The sequence below is a fragment of the Oreochromis aureus genome, linkage group 10, assembly GCF_013358895.1.
Source record: "Oreochromis aureus strain Israel breed Guangdong linkage group 10, ZZ_aureus, whole genome shotgun sequence".
In the NCBI taxonomy this organism is placed as follows: domain Eukaryota; kingdom Metazoa; phylum Chordata; class Actinopteri; order Cichliformes; family Cichlidae; genus Oreochromis; species Oreochromis aureus.
Genome location: NC_052951.1, coordinates 33395630 through 33408038, shown reverse-complemented (window position 1 = coordinate 33408038; position 12409 = coordinate 33395630). Strand labels below are relative to the sequence as shown.

The following is a 12409-nucleotide window of genomic DNA, read 5'->3' as shown; positions in this document are numbered from 1 at the left end:
CACTCATAGCCAAAGACTCAACCAGAATGACACAAGGTGAGTTATCACTGTTCTCATTGAGAAGATGCTTATTACATACAGCTGCTATGGTGTCAGGGCATACACTGTTAGAGCTTGGAAGGAATCCGAGAAGACGTGAGGTGAGTTGTTGAATCCTGTTTTCCTCTTCCAATGTCACACTATCTGCAGCCAGAGTTTGATGAGGCCTCCGTGATAGGCCGTCGGCATCCTGGTTAGCCTTCCCAGCTCTGTATTTGATTTGGAAGCTGAAGGTAGACAACGCTGCTAACCAGCGATAACTCGCTGCGTCAAGTTTTGCCGTGGTCAGAATATATGTAAGCGGATTGTTATCCGTTACAACGATGAACTCATTACCGTAAAGGTAATCATGGAATTTTTCGACAACGGACCATTTCAGAGCTAGAAATTCTAGCTTATGAGCTGGATATCTGGTCTCGCTTGGTGTCAGTCCCCTACTAGCATAGGCAATGACGCGCATTTTACCACCCTGTTTCTGATAAAGAGCGGCACCCAGGCCCGTGGTGCTAGCGTCAGTGTGCAGAACATATTGGAGCTTTGGATCTGCAAACCCCAATACAGGGGATGATGTTAACTTCTCCTTAATGCATTCAAAGGCTGACTGACAAACAGGTGTCCATCTGTCTGCAAAGGGTTCTCGAGGATTGAGATATTTGGAAGTGCCTGTTTGTTTCTGGCCTTTTCTGAGAGGTGGATAGCCACATGTGAGGTCGTTTAAGGGCCGGACTATCTTTGAATAATCTTTAACAAATTGGCGATAATAGCCTGTGAACCCTAAAAATGACTTTAGCTGTTTCAAGTTTTGTGGCACTGGCCAGGTCTTGATAGCAGCAACCTTTTCAGGGTCTGTCTGCACACCATTTTTGGAGACAATATGGCCCAAATATTTAACCGATGTCTGGAAAAAGCGACATTTTTTTGGGGACAACTTTAAGCCATATTCACGAAGACATGCTTTAGCCTCGTTTCATGTTGCTCGAGGGAGTCCGAGAAAACAATCAAATCGTCTAGGAAGACGAGTACCTCCTTGAGATTAATGTCTCCCATACACCTCTCCATTAACCTCTGAAAGGTGCTGGGAGCATTTGTGATGCCTTGTGGCATTCGACTGAACTCATAAAACCCCAGTGGGCATACGAAGGCTGTTTTGGCTTTATCCTCCTCCTCCATCTCTATCTGGTAATAGCCTGACTTCAAGTCCATGACAGAGAACCAGTTTGAACCAGATAGGGCGGAGAAGGTCTCTTCGAGGTTTGGCAACGCGTAAGCATCTTTTACCGTTTGCACATTAAGCTTACGGTAATCCACACAGAGGCGTACCTCACCATTCTTTTTCTTGACTATAACGATGGGGAATGAGAAGAGAGATTCTGATTGTCTTATTACCCCAGCATCGAGAAGCATTTTAAGGTGTTTCCTGACTGCTTCGTAGTCATTTGGATGAATGGGCCGCGATCTCTGTTTTATAGGCGTTTCGTCTTTAAGCTTGATCTTATGCTTAACTTTAGTGTCATGGCCAAAGTCGAGATTGTGGCATGCAAAAACGTCATGGTAGGCACTAAGACTCTGTGTGACCCGACTTTTCCATTCCTCGGGCAGAGGTGAATCGCCAAAATCAAAGGTCAACTGGTCACTGGGTAATGAACATGAGTCTGCAGACAGGCTGCAACAGCCTGCAGAGTTTGCACTCGACGTGGTTTGAGTTTCAAGGACTTGGTCTGCAATGTGTAGTTCAGCAAGAACGCAGTTGCCAGGAAGCATGATGTCATGATCAGTTTCGTTTCTGATCCAAATAGGATGCTTGTAAGGACTTTGACGCGGCACTGTGATAAGGCAGCAATCGACAAAGATTCCTCCCGGAAGGGCAGAGGAAGTTGGCTGCTCTACAACTGCCCATCTGTCAGTGGGTGGTGAATTTAGGTGGGCGTAACTCTCTAGGCAAACCCTTTCATGAGCTGGTATTACGTAAGGTGTGTTGCCCCTCAGTGTCATTAGTCCAAGCTTTCCTGTGCTTTTTGTTTCATGTCTATGTTCAAGGATTTTTAAAATCTGACTATAGCCATAGACTGCTGATGAAATGGGAGTATCCCTACAGTGTTCCTCATATAAAACATCAAGGGCATTTGTACCAACTAAAACTGGTAAGTCTGTGCTGGAACGTAAGTGAGGGACAATGAGAGCTAATGTAGAAATTTGGGGCTCAGACTCAACAAACTCTTTTGGAAAGCCAATTGGAATTTCTACATACCCTAGATAAGGTACAACTTGTCCATTTGCACCCTCAACATCTAAGTCACTGATCGGCTGGATGGGAAGATCAGACAAATGTCTCTGGTAAAATGAGTGTGAAATAGTCGTTACTTGCGACCCAGAGTCTAACAAAGAATTGCAAATCACTCCAGCTATGTTGACATTAGCTGTGCACTTCTTGCCAATTAAGCCCTTTGGAAAGCTGGAATGATGCTTACTTGTTTGCGCACAAGACTGTTTTGTTGGGGGGTTTTGAGTGGGACTTGTGTCGCTTCTAGTTCCAGTTTGTCCCTCAACTGAAACAGGAACTAGTTTAAATCAGAGTCGCATTGGTCTTCCCAAGCTTTTTGTTTTGCCCTTAGCTCTTTTCGCTTGGCTTCAACAGTACTGGGGTTCGGCTCATTGTCACAAGAGGGAGCTATATGGCCATCCTCGCCACAGTTAAAGCAGAACCATGGGCGAGGCTTTTTGTTCTTAACAAAGCCTTCACTTTTCAACTGAGAGTTCTGTGTTTGTGCCTCCTTTCGCTGCTGTTTCTTTACAGCTTTGGGGGACTTTGCCTGAGGTTTCTTTGCAACCATGGTTTCCATTGAAGCTTTTAAGGAAGTTAATTGTTCTTGCAGCTGGGCAATTTGCTTTTGAAGTTTCTTGGTGGATGTTTGAGCTGAGTTGTCAGCAGCAGCAGCTTGAAACTCAGTGTTTGGGTAAACACTTAAAGGATTGGACTGCACCTTTACTTTTGAAAGTCCCAAGTGCTGCTTCATGCGAGTTGACTTGGCTGCCTGCTTATCTTCCTCTGTTCGCAATAATAAAAGCAGCTCAGAAAAGGAGGGTGGGCTGGATTTCTTTTGCTCTAGATGGAGGCTAGCAATCAGGTTATCATCCCAGCACCCCCTACAGAACTGTTTCAAAAGCTGCTGATCGAAATCACTGACTGGGACTCCTCCCCCTTTTACAACTCTGTCAAGGGCAGTCTGGAGCCTGTGCACATAGGCTGAAGGTTTTTCGCCGGCATTTTGGGTTGTACTCAAGAATTTTGCGAACAGCTCATCAACGTCATCTACAGTTCCATATGCAGAATCAAGCAAGCTCAAAAAGTCTTTGTGGCTGGACAAAGGACCCAATTGTTTAACAATGTTTGCAGCTGGCGGTAAGAGGCTTTCAATGATCTTCCATACTACTTGTCCTTCAGGAACAGAAGAATCTGCAAGATAAAACTCAACATGACTTCGCCAAGTGTCATAGTCAACCTCCGTATTAGGGCATGGAGTTTTTCCAGAAAAGGACCTGAATTTTGCAGAGCTTGTATAGGATTGGGACATGTCAGTACTTTTGACAATGTGCTCCACAATGACCCTCTGGACTTCAGGTGTGGTCAAGTGTTCAGGGTTCAAAATAGGAGCTGGTCTGTCAGTAAGGGAAGGATTGATGGTGTCAGTGGTCAGAGTGGGTGGGATAGTTTCACTGCTTGGTCGTCTCAAAACAGAACCAGGTATTAAAGGGACTGGGTCATCTACTGAAATTACCTTAGAGGGGGCTGTACCCTCCCTTTCCCCAGCAGAGGCCTGAAGTTTGTTAAGTTCACTGAGTAGCATTTTCTCATAATCTACCCCACTCACCGTAGCAATACCCTTTAAACTAGAAAGGTAAGACTCTGTAGTACTAGCTGTTAGCTTAGCACTGTAAATTGGGGATAAGAGTTGGATGCTGTGAACTACATTTGGGTCAGATGTTGTTCTTTGACAGGGTAGTTCACCCTGAATTGACTCAATGGCTGTGCCATACTCGAACTCAACTATAGCTGTATCTTTAAAGTCAGGGTCAGAACTAGTAATTTTCACTGTTCGTGCAATAGAACCATAGTGTTGCAAAAACTTAACAACTTCTTCATCAGTCTCTGTACCAGAAAACCCACTGATTAGTACAGCATTTGGTACCTTGATACGTTCACGTTCCATGACATCCATGTCATTTCAGTGGAAAAATGTGCAAAAATTGTCATAAAACTGCCAAACTGTGTGCCAATGATTGGATTAAAGGCATTAAATAGCCAAACTCCTCCTGGCTGGCTCGCCACTTTTATGTAACACCTGCTTAGTATAGTAAGGTTAAGCTTATCGACTAGATTCGAGAGGAGTAAAATAAATTTGAGGGAATTGAGTGTTGAACAGCTGGCAGGTTTATTACAATGTTACAATTGTGCAATAAACCAATGTAAACAACAAGAAAATTATACCGAAGATCGACACACTGTAAAACCTAATAAGTTCACAGAACTCAAAAATTGTTGTGTAACAGATTACACAACAATTTTTTAGTGATGTTTTTAAAAGTTTTAAGTTTAACTAAAATAAAAATTACAGTTGCAGTTGCCTTAAATTACCTCAATGTTAACTTATAAATGTTGATATTCCTCAACTTATAATTAGGGAGTAATAAACTCAAAATGTTCAATATTTTTCAACTTAATTAAGGTGGAAAATACACTCAAAATATTTTACATATTGCAACTCATACGATGTGGGAAATAAACTCAAACTTTTTCATATTTTCTAACTTATAATATGGGAAATAACACTTAAAATCTAATAAATATTTTTAAAATACTGTGGGAAATACATTTACTGAATAATTCTAAACTGTTTGCCCAGGAAATTATAATCAGCTAAAAGTGTTAGAAAACATGAAAGTAACAACACTAACAATTTAACAACTTTTTTATTAAACACAATGTGCTTTTAAAAGGCACAGATAACGAGCTCACTCATAAAAAGTGCTTCATAAATAAAACAAAAGAAAGACTCCAAGGGTCTCCATCTCAATTCTAAAATTAAATAACATTTTCAGTATTAACAGCAATTGCAGCTATTAGAACATTGAGGCATTTAACACTTACTGTACCTTGACAGCTGCAGCTCACTTATTTTAAAAATACATAAAAAAAAATGTACTGGTTTCCACTGCTGTACTTCATAGGTAACAAACATCAAGGCAGTGCATTAAGGTATTAGGCAACAGAACGTTAAACATGAATAGTCCACGAAATGAGCAGTCATTCACTTCAAATTTAAAGTAGAAGAGCCAAATGATTAGGAAAAAAAAAAAAAAGCTTCCTCAATACTCAGCTCAACAAGTAGTCCATTCTGAGTGATTCACTCATTGAACAAATCATTCTTCAGCATCAGTAGACGCCCTTTCAGTGGTTTGCTGTCCTCAAGGCACATCACAACCTTCTGGATAAATGTGAATGTAAGCTCAAGTTTCTTTGGGTATTGTAGGTCTAGTGCATAGATGTACCCAAAGAGCAGGAGAAATGAGTCAGCCAGATTTGTGGGACCATTCACAAGTATTTCATCCTCAACAACAATGCAGATGCTTTCGGGACTGAAGAGGGCCGAATCAGTAGTGTCATCCGTGACAACTGTCAGCAGAGCCACAGGAGTGTCAGTGAGGTCTGGACCATCTGCTGACTGCAAAACACAAATAATACAAGAATGAGTTCAGCCCCTCAAGGACACAAATCATGCTATTGATTAGAGGTGTGAATCTTCATAAGTTGCACGTTTCTTTTAGGATTATAATGTCAACGATTTAATTTGATACATCATGATGCATTACAATAATCTTAATTTGGGTTTGGTTTCAAAACATATGTTTAAATAAATGTTTTCAATAATAAATATATGTCAAGATATTTGTTTTGTTATTTACCAAACATTTCTCTGACCACAACGTGGCACCTCCAAAAAAAAATAGAACACTTGAATTTTAGAAAGGGAGAGAGTTTTTATCTGTGGATTTGTTTTTGTTTAATAATCTTTCAACTATTTTCATGTTTTCTGGTTTATGCGTAACAATCTTCTTGCAATCTTATTCAACAATAGTTGATATATGGGAGAAAACAAGTCAGATGAGGACAGTTTTGAACCTCCTTCCTGATATACACCCTGGTTCTCCTTGAGTTCTGAGTGATATATTCGACTGAACAGCTAGGCAAAGGGGTTGATGCTGAGGGCAGTACACTTACATCACAAGTCCTGAATAACGTGGAGGCATCTTCACGCAGGTACACAGGAAGTGCATGAAGGACGAGGACCCGTCTTGTATTTACATCACGCTGTTCCTAGATGAACATACAATATCTATTAGAATAGTATTTACACAAATGCAGAGTAAAACAAAGTGTTGGATAGCCATGTTCTGATTGTCATTGTTATAGATCGGGTGTCCAAACTTTTTGTAACGGGCTAAAGATGGTAAATTCGGTATTTTGGATAACCGTATTTTTAGTAATACACATTTTAAATTAATAAGTTTCCATCGTAAATACATCAACAACTCACAAAGGAAAAACTTCCAAATGTAAACCAATTTTACAAAACAGTACTTGTTTGGACTTCTTTAAATTGAAGCTGATAAATCTTTTTAACACAACACTTTTTGAAAGGATACATTTTGTCAAGATGTCCTTCTCCTAAAATGACAACCTTGTATCCATGGCATAATCACTTAATCGTGGGGCACAGTTGAAGCAATTGACACTATGGCTTCTTACAGCTGTGTACAAACCATTTGTTAATGTAATTCTGAATCATGTGAAATGAAAAATTTACCTGAATGTCATAAATTCTCATGAGCTTTGCTAGCTCCTCTGCAATCTTGCCAGTCTTGATGGCCTTGTCTCGGAACAAAGTGATGAGTCTAGGCGTGTGTCTGTCCAGCTCCTTGTAGAATTGAGTGCGCAGGTTAACATTCTTGATTCGGTGGAACTCTGCAACCACCTGTACATGAACAGAAATACACAGAAATGAACAAAGATGAATTAGGAGCAGAAATGTGAATGTATTTTAAAAGTTCTCAGGTTAGCAAAACCAGAGCAATTCTAGTCAGAACCAAGGCCAAAATAGAAAGTTATTCGTCATTCTTTGTAATGTTATCTAAAGGAAATTTAAATAAATAAACTTCTAGAGACTTTGTTTACTGTGAATGGGGAAAAAAATACGTCACAGAGTGATGTGTTGTCATTTACATCTGTCATTTGCTTTTTGGTAAATTGTTTGAAAATCTAGACTTTTAAAAACTGGGAGAACAGTAAAGAGACAGACAGACATATATATATATACGTATATATATATATACATATATACATATATATACATACATATATATATATATATATATATACATATATATATATATATATATATATATATATATATATACATATATATATATATATATATATATATATATATATATATATACATATATATATATATATATATATATATATATATATATATATATATATATATATATATATATATATATATATATATATATATATATATATATATATATATATATATATATATATATATATATATATATATATATATATATATATATATATATATATATATATATATATATATATATATATATATATATATATATATATATATATATATATATATATATATATATATATATATATATATATATATATATATATATATATATATATATATATATATATATATATATATATATATATATATATATATATATATATATATATATATATATATATATATATATATATATATATATATATATATATATATATATATATATATATATATATATATATATATATATATATATATATATATATATATATATATATATATATATATATATATATATATATATATATATATGTATATATATATATATATATATATATATATATATATATATATATATATATATATATATATATATATATATATATATATATATATATATATATATATATATACACACACACACACACACACACACATACATACATATACACATACATCTATATATATATATACACATCTATATACAGTGTTGGGAAGGTTACTTTTAAAATGTATTCCACTACAGAATACTGAATACATGCCCCAAAATGTATTCTGTAACGTATTCTGTTACGTTACTCAATGAGAGTAACGTATTCTGAATACTTTGGATTACTTAATATATTATCATGCTGTTTACAACTACATGAATGTCCTATTGCTGTGATTTATTACTGTTACTGAAGGTACGTAGTACGAAACGTAGTAAAGGGACCTCTGGCTAATCGTCCGGTTCCCTGTCGGGCTGGTAGCCGAAAACTAGCTTTACTTTGTTGTCTGGGTCAACTTTGCTTATGGGAGACAGAGAGGCGTTGAAAGGCTGCTCCAACGGAACTTATTTTTTTCCGGAGGAAAACACGAACACAGTGTACAGTTGAGTCTTAATAGCTTACTTACAAATGGGCTCGTCAGGCACTCTTCTTGGCTGCTGTGGTTATTATTATATTTACATGCTTCCAGCTCCCGTTTTGCTCCGTGACAGCTCGGACTTTTCCTTTCTCTCCTCCCTCGCTCACAGACACATAACGTGTATGGTAGTCCATTCTCCCTGCAGCACGGACTACACTGCCCATCAGGCTACATGCTTTAGAGCCATGCCTGTAGCATTCTGCCTTTAGCTTAGCACAACAACAACAACAAAAAAGCGCTCTCTCACCCAGGAAACACGCAGAGAGAGAGCGTCACCCTGTAACCATGGCAACCGTGAACGCTGCCGCCTGGAACAACAGAACGTAGCTGTCAAACAAACCCAAACAATCCTGACCAGCGACAATATGAAACAGGAAAGTACCGCAGTGTAATCCATTTATTTCAACAAAGTAACTGTATTCTGAATACCACCTTTTAAACGGTAACTGTAACGGAATACAGTTACTCATATTTTGTATTCTGAATACGTAATGTGGCGGTGTATATGTATTCCGTTACTCCCCAACACTGTCTATATATATATATATATATATATATATATATATATATATATATATATATATATATATATATATATATATATATATATATATATATATATATATATATATATATATATATATTTTTTTTTTTTTTTTTTTTACCTGTGACTCCATAAGTAGGGCTGGCCATCTGTCCACGATGTCTCTCACTCGTGGAGCTCCAACAGCTCAACAATTTCTTGGCGACATAGGGCATAGGTTGTGTCCATGAGGACATAGTGAAGGCTAAAGTCCCCATTCAGTCTTGGCTTGAACCTCTCTTGAATTATTTCTTTCAGCTCCTCCACTGACTTTGGTCGCTCAAGTAGAGTAAGTTTCAGGGCGGTGTCTCGCTCAACATACACATGCAGCACATGCTTCTGGGCAGCAGCCATCTTTTGGTTCCTGGAAAAAAAAAAAAAAAAAAAACACATTAATTTTTATGGAGAGTAAAGGTGATACAAACAACGATACAAGTCCATAGCCTCACTTGAACGATGGGAAGTATGGACAGACACCTGCAGGAGTGAGGCAGTTTATTCATGGACCCACTGCCCAGTCTTGACTTGTAGAGCTCGCTTAGTGGAATACCCCTCTAATCTGTTAAAAGGATTTCGAGATTATCTCACAACCACATATTTGAGACTACGAAAAAAATACAAACATGTGTCTAATCATGATAACACACTCATGTTGTTTAGCATTGTTCGTTTCATGCTAGCACACACACACACATAGCTCTACAGCGTAAACTACTGACTGTGTAACGCAGACACTTATTGAAATAAGTATACTCACAATACGCACGTGCATTACCGGCGAATACGACAACCGGTAGAAACGGACAGTAGAAAGTTTTAGTAGAAAGTTCAAACGCATGGAGCTAGAACTGCCACCGTCAACTTCCGGGCAAGAATACAATGCATTATGGGAAATGTTGTCCCCACGGAAAACCGCCAAAAACGTTATACCGTTGTAATTTGAAATAACATTACGTATTTGTCACATTCGAAAACTTCTAAAATTACAATTACTTGGATTCGAATTTATTTATAACGAACATTCACTGTGCACAAAGTACGAATATATTTCCAGTAAAAAATAAAAAAGACTGTTTATCGAAATTAAATTTAAACAAAACAAAAACACGTTAGACTTACCAAATTTAGGGCAGTTGATGAAAAAAATTAAGGTGGTGGTCGTTGTAGGTTGAAGTTGGGGACTCTTAATCCACACGGGCAGGCCAAATCTTCCCCACATCAAGGTAAATTCAAGATGGCTGACTCAGCTTTCCTGAGGGAGCGACAAGACTCCACCCACCAGAACGTCACTAATATATGCTTCTTAAACTTTTTGAGCGTTCCAAACAAATTAGCTAAAAAATATTGAGCCCTATTCAATTAAAGTTGCATAAAAGCCAACAGAGCTCAATACTTTATAGTTTGCTCAACTACAAAACGACATTTGAGTGTTATGAGCTTATTAGTTATGAGCTAGAACAACTGTTAGGGATTACAGTGCAGAGAAGAGCGCTCTTTTGAAAATAACAACAAAATAAAATAAAATAAAATAAAATAAGTAGTCTCTTTAGACCTGACTCCTGATGAACAGGATATTGTGAGTTCAATAGTTTCCAGAGAAACGATCCGTATGAAGTAAGCAGTTTTTGCTCTTGCTTATCTGAAATCCTGTGATCCGAAGTAAGTCAGGCTGTAGCTCTACTCCTGCATCCAGAACAGCTGGCCACACTGCTTTTGGATTCGCCAAGAGTTTTCACAGGGTCTGGCTCGCCATCCATATCCAGAACCACTTCAGATCCAGGATCACAAAAAACCAGTCTGCACATACAGTACAGAGCAATAAACAAAATAGTTCTTAACAGTTTTTCTAAATAAAATGAGATCTCATAACGTTTTCAAAATCAAGTACACTGTTGTTTTAACATTGTTCTGTCTCTATGAATTCCATTTGTATTGCTTTACAGCATTACAATCAATTGTATTTATGTACCCCTTTTTAAGGCATACTTAATCACATCATGAAATGTTTGCAACGTAACTAGTTTTAAATAACTTATTTACATGAATCAACCCATAACTGAAATGACAAAGTGCAGAAAAAGCACTGAACAACGTTCATGGCTAAAAGAAAAGTGCATCCTGCATTAGTTTCGCACATTTGTGAAGATGCCCAATCAAATAGACAATAAAATAAAATACGACACCCCATTTCACATACAATTCAAGTACTCCGACTGGTTTTAGCTTTCTTAGACAAGACAGAACTCACACTGTTGCAGTATTTACCACATGTAAAATTAGCATAGGTTTTCCTGCTAACTTATCACTTTTAGTAACTCACCGGAGTTCCCAAGAAACAAACACACGCTCTGCCTGGTTTTGGTCGAGAGTAAAACACATAAAGGCCTCTGAAAAGTACATAACTTTAAGTTAGAGACTGTTAAAAATAGCTTGTTAATTGCTCTCGGGTGTCTTGCTCCGTTTTGCCTAGCTTAATGCAGCAGCGTGCTTTTGTTGCATTCCATGAACTACGGAAAATCAAAGTGTGTTCAAGGGGTGTTGGAAATAATAATACAAGGTAAAAACAAAAAATACTAGTAACCATGTCTATAGGGGTTACAATTACATATCCACCGTTTTGGTCAGCCCATCAGCAGAGTTTTCAAAGTGTGGCTCACAGGCTAAAGCTGACCTTTGGTAATCTTAGGACAGCAGGAAGTAACCGTAGATCATTCATCCAGTCATTGGATTCACTGTTTGTTTAATTTTGTGCATCTTTGTAAGTTGACATATTTGCAGAACAATTTGTGTCGTGCACTTTAATAATAAAGCAATGTGCTGGTTTTTGTACCATCTTCTCTCACTGTTTCCATTTTAAAGAGAAAGCAGAAGAAAGTTGACGTGTATTTTTATAACTACAGAATCAAACATTTCCCAGAAGTTTATTGTTCAGTCTGATGATGCTGCATCAAAACGTGCAGCATCTATCAAACAATGTTTAGATCTTAGATCTTTTACACTCAGCTCTGTCTTCACCACAACAGACCGGTACAGTGTCCGCATCACTGCGGCCGCAGCACCAATCCGTCTGTCGATCTCCGGCTGTTACGTTCCCCTGAGGGGTCTAGGCGGTGAGGGGGAAGTAACAAAAAGTGTCTGGGTCAGAAAAATGAGTCAAGGAGGCAAAAGGGTTAAATTAAAGAGTTTTATTAAAGTAGCTCAACTAAAAGAGACGGAC

The 12409-nt window shown here is 37.5% G+C and overlaps 1 long non-coding RNA gene across 1 annotated transcript; it reads right to left on the bottom strand.

Moving 5' to 3' along the window:
• Positions 1-9505: 9505 nt before the first annotated feature.
• LOC120442164 lies at positions 9506-11674 on the bottom strand. Its single transcript, XR_005614532.1, has 4 exons — positions 11513-11674; positions 10312-10989; positions 9642-9751; positions 9506-9556 (listed from the first exon to the last, which is right to left on the bottom strand). It is a non-coding gene; the product is annotated as an uncharacterized LOC120442164 (long non-coding RNA).
• Positions 11675-12409: the final 735 nt, after the last annotated feature.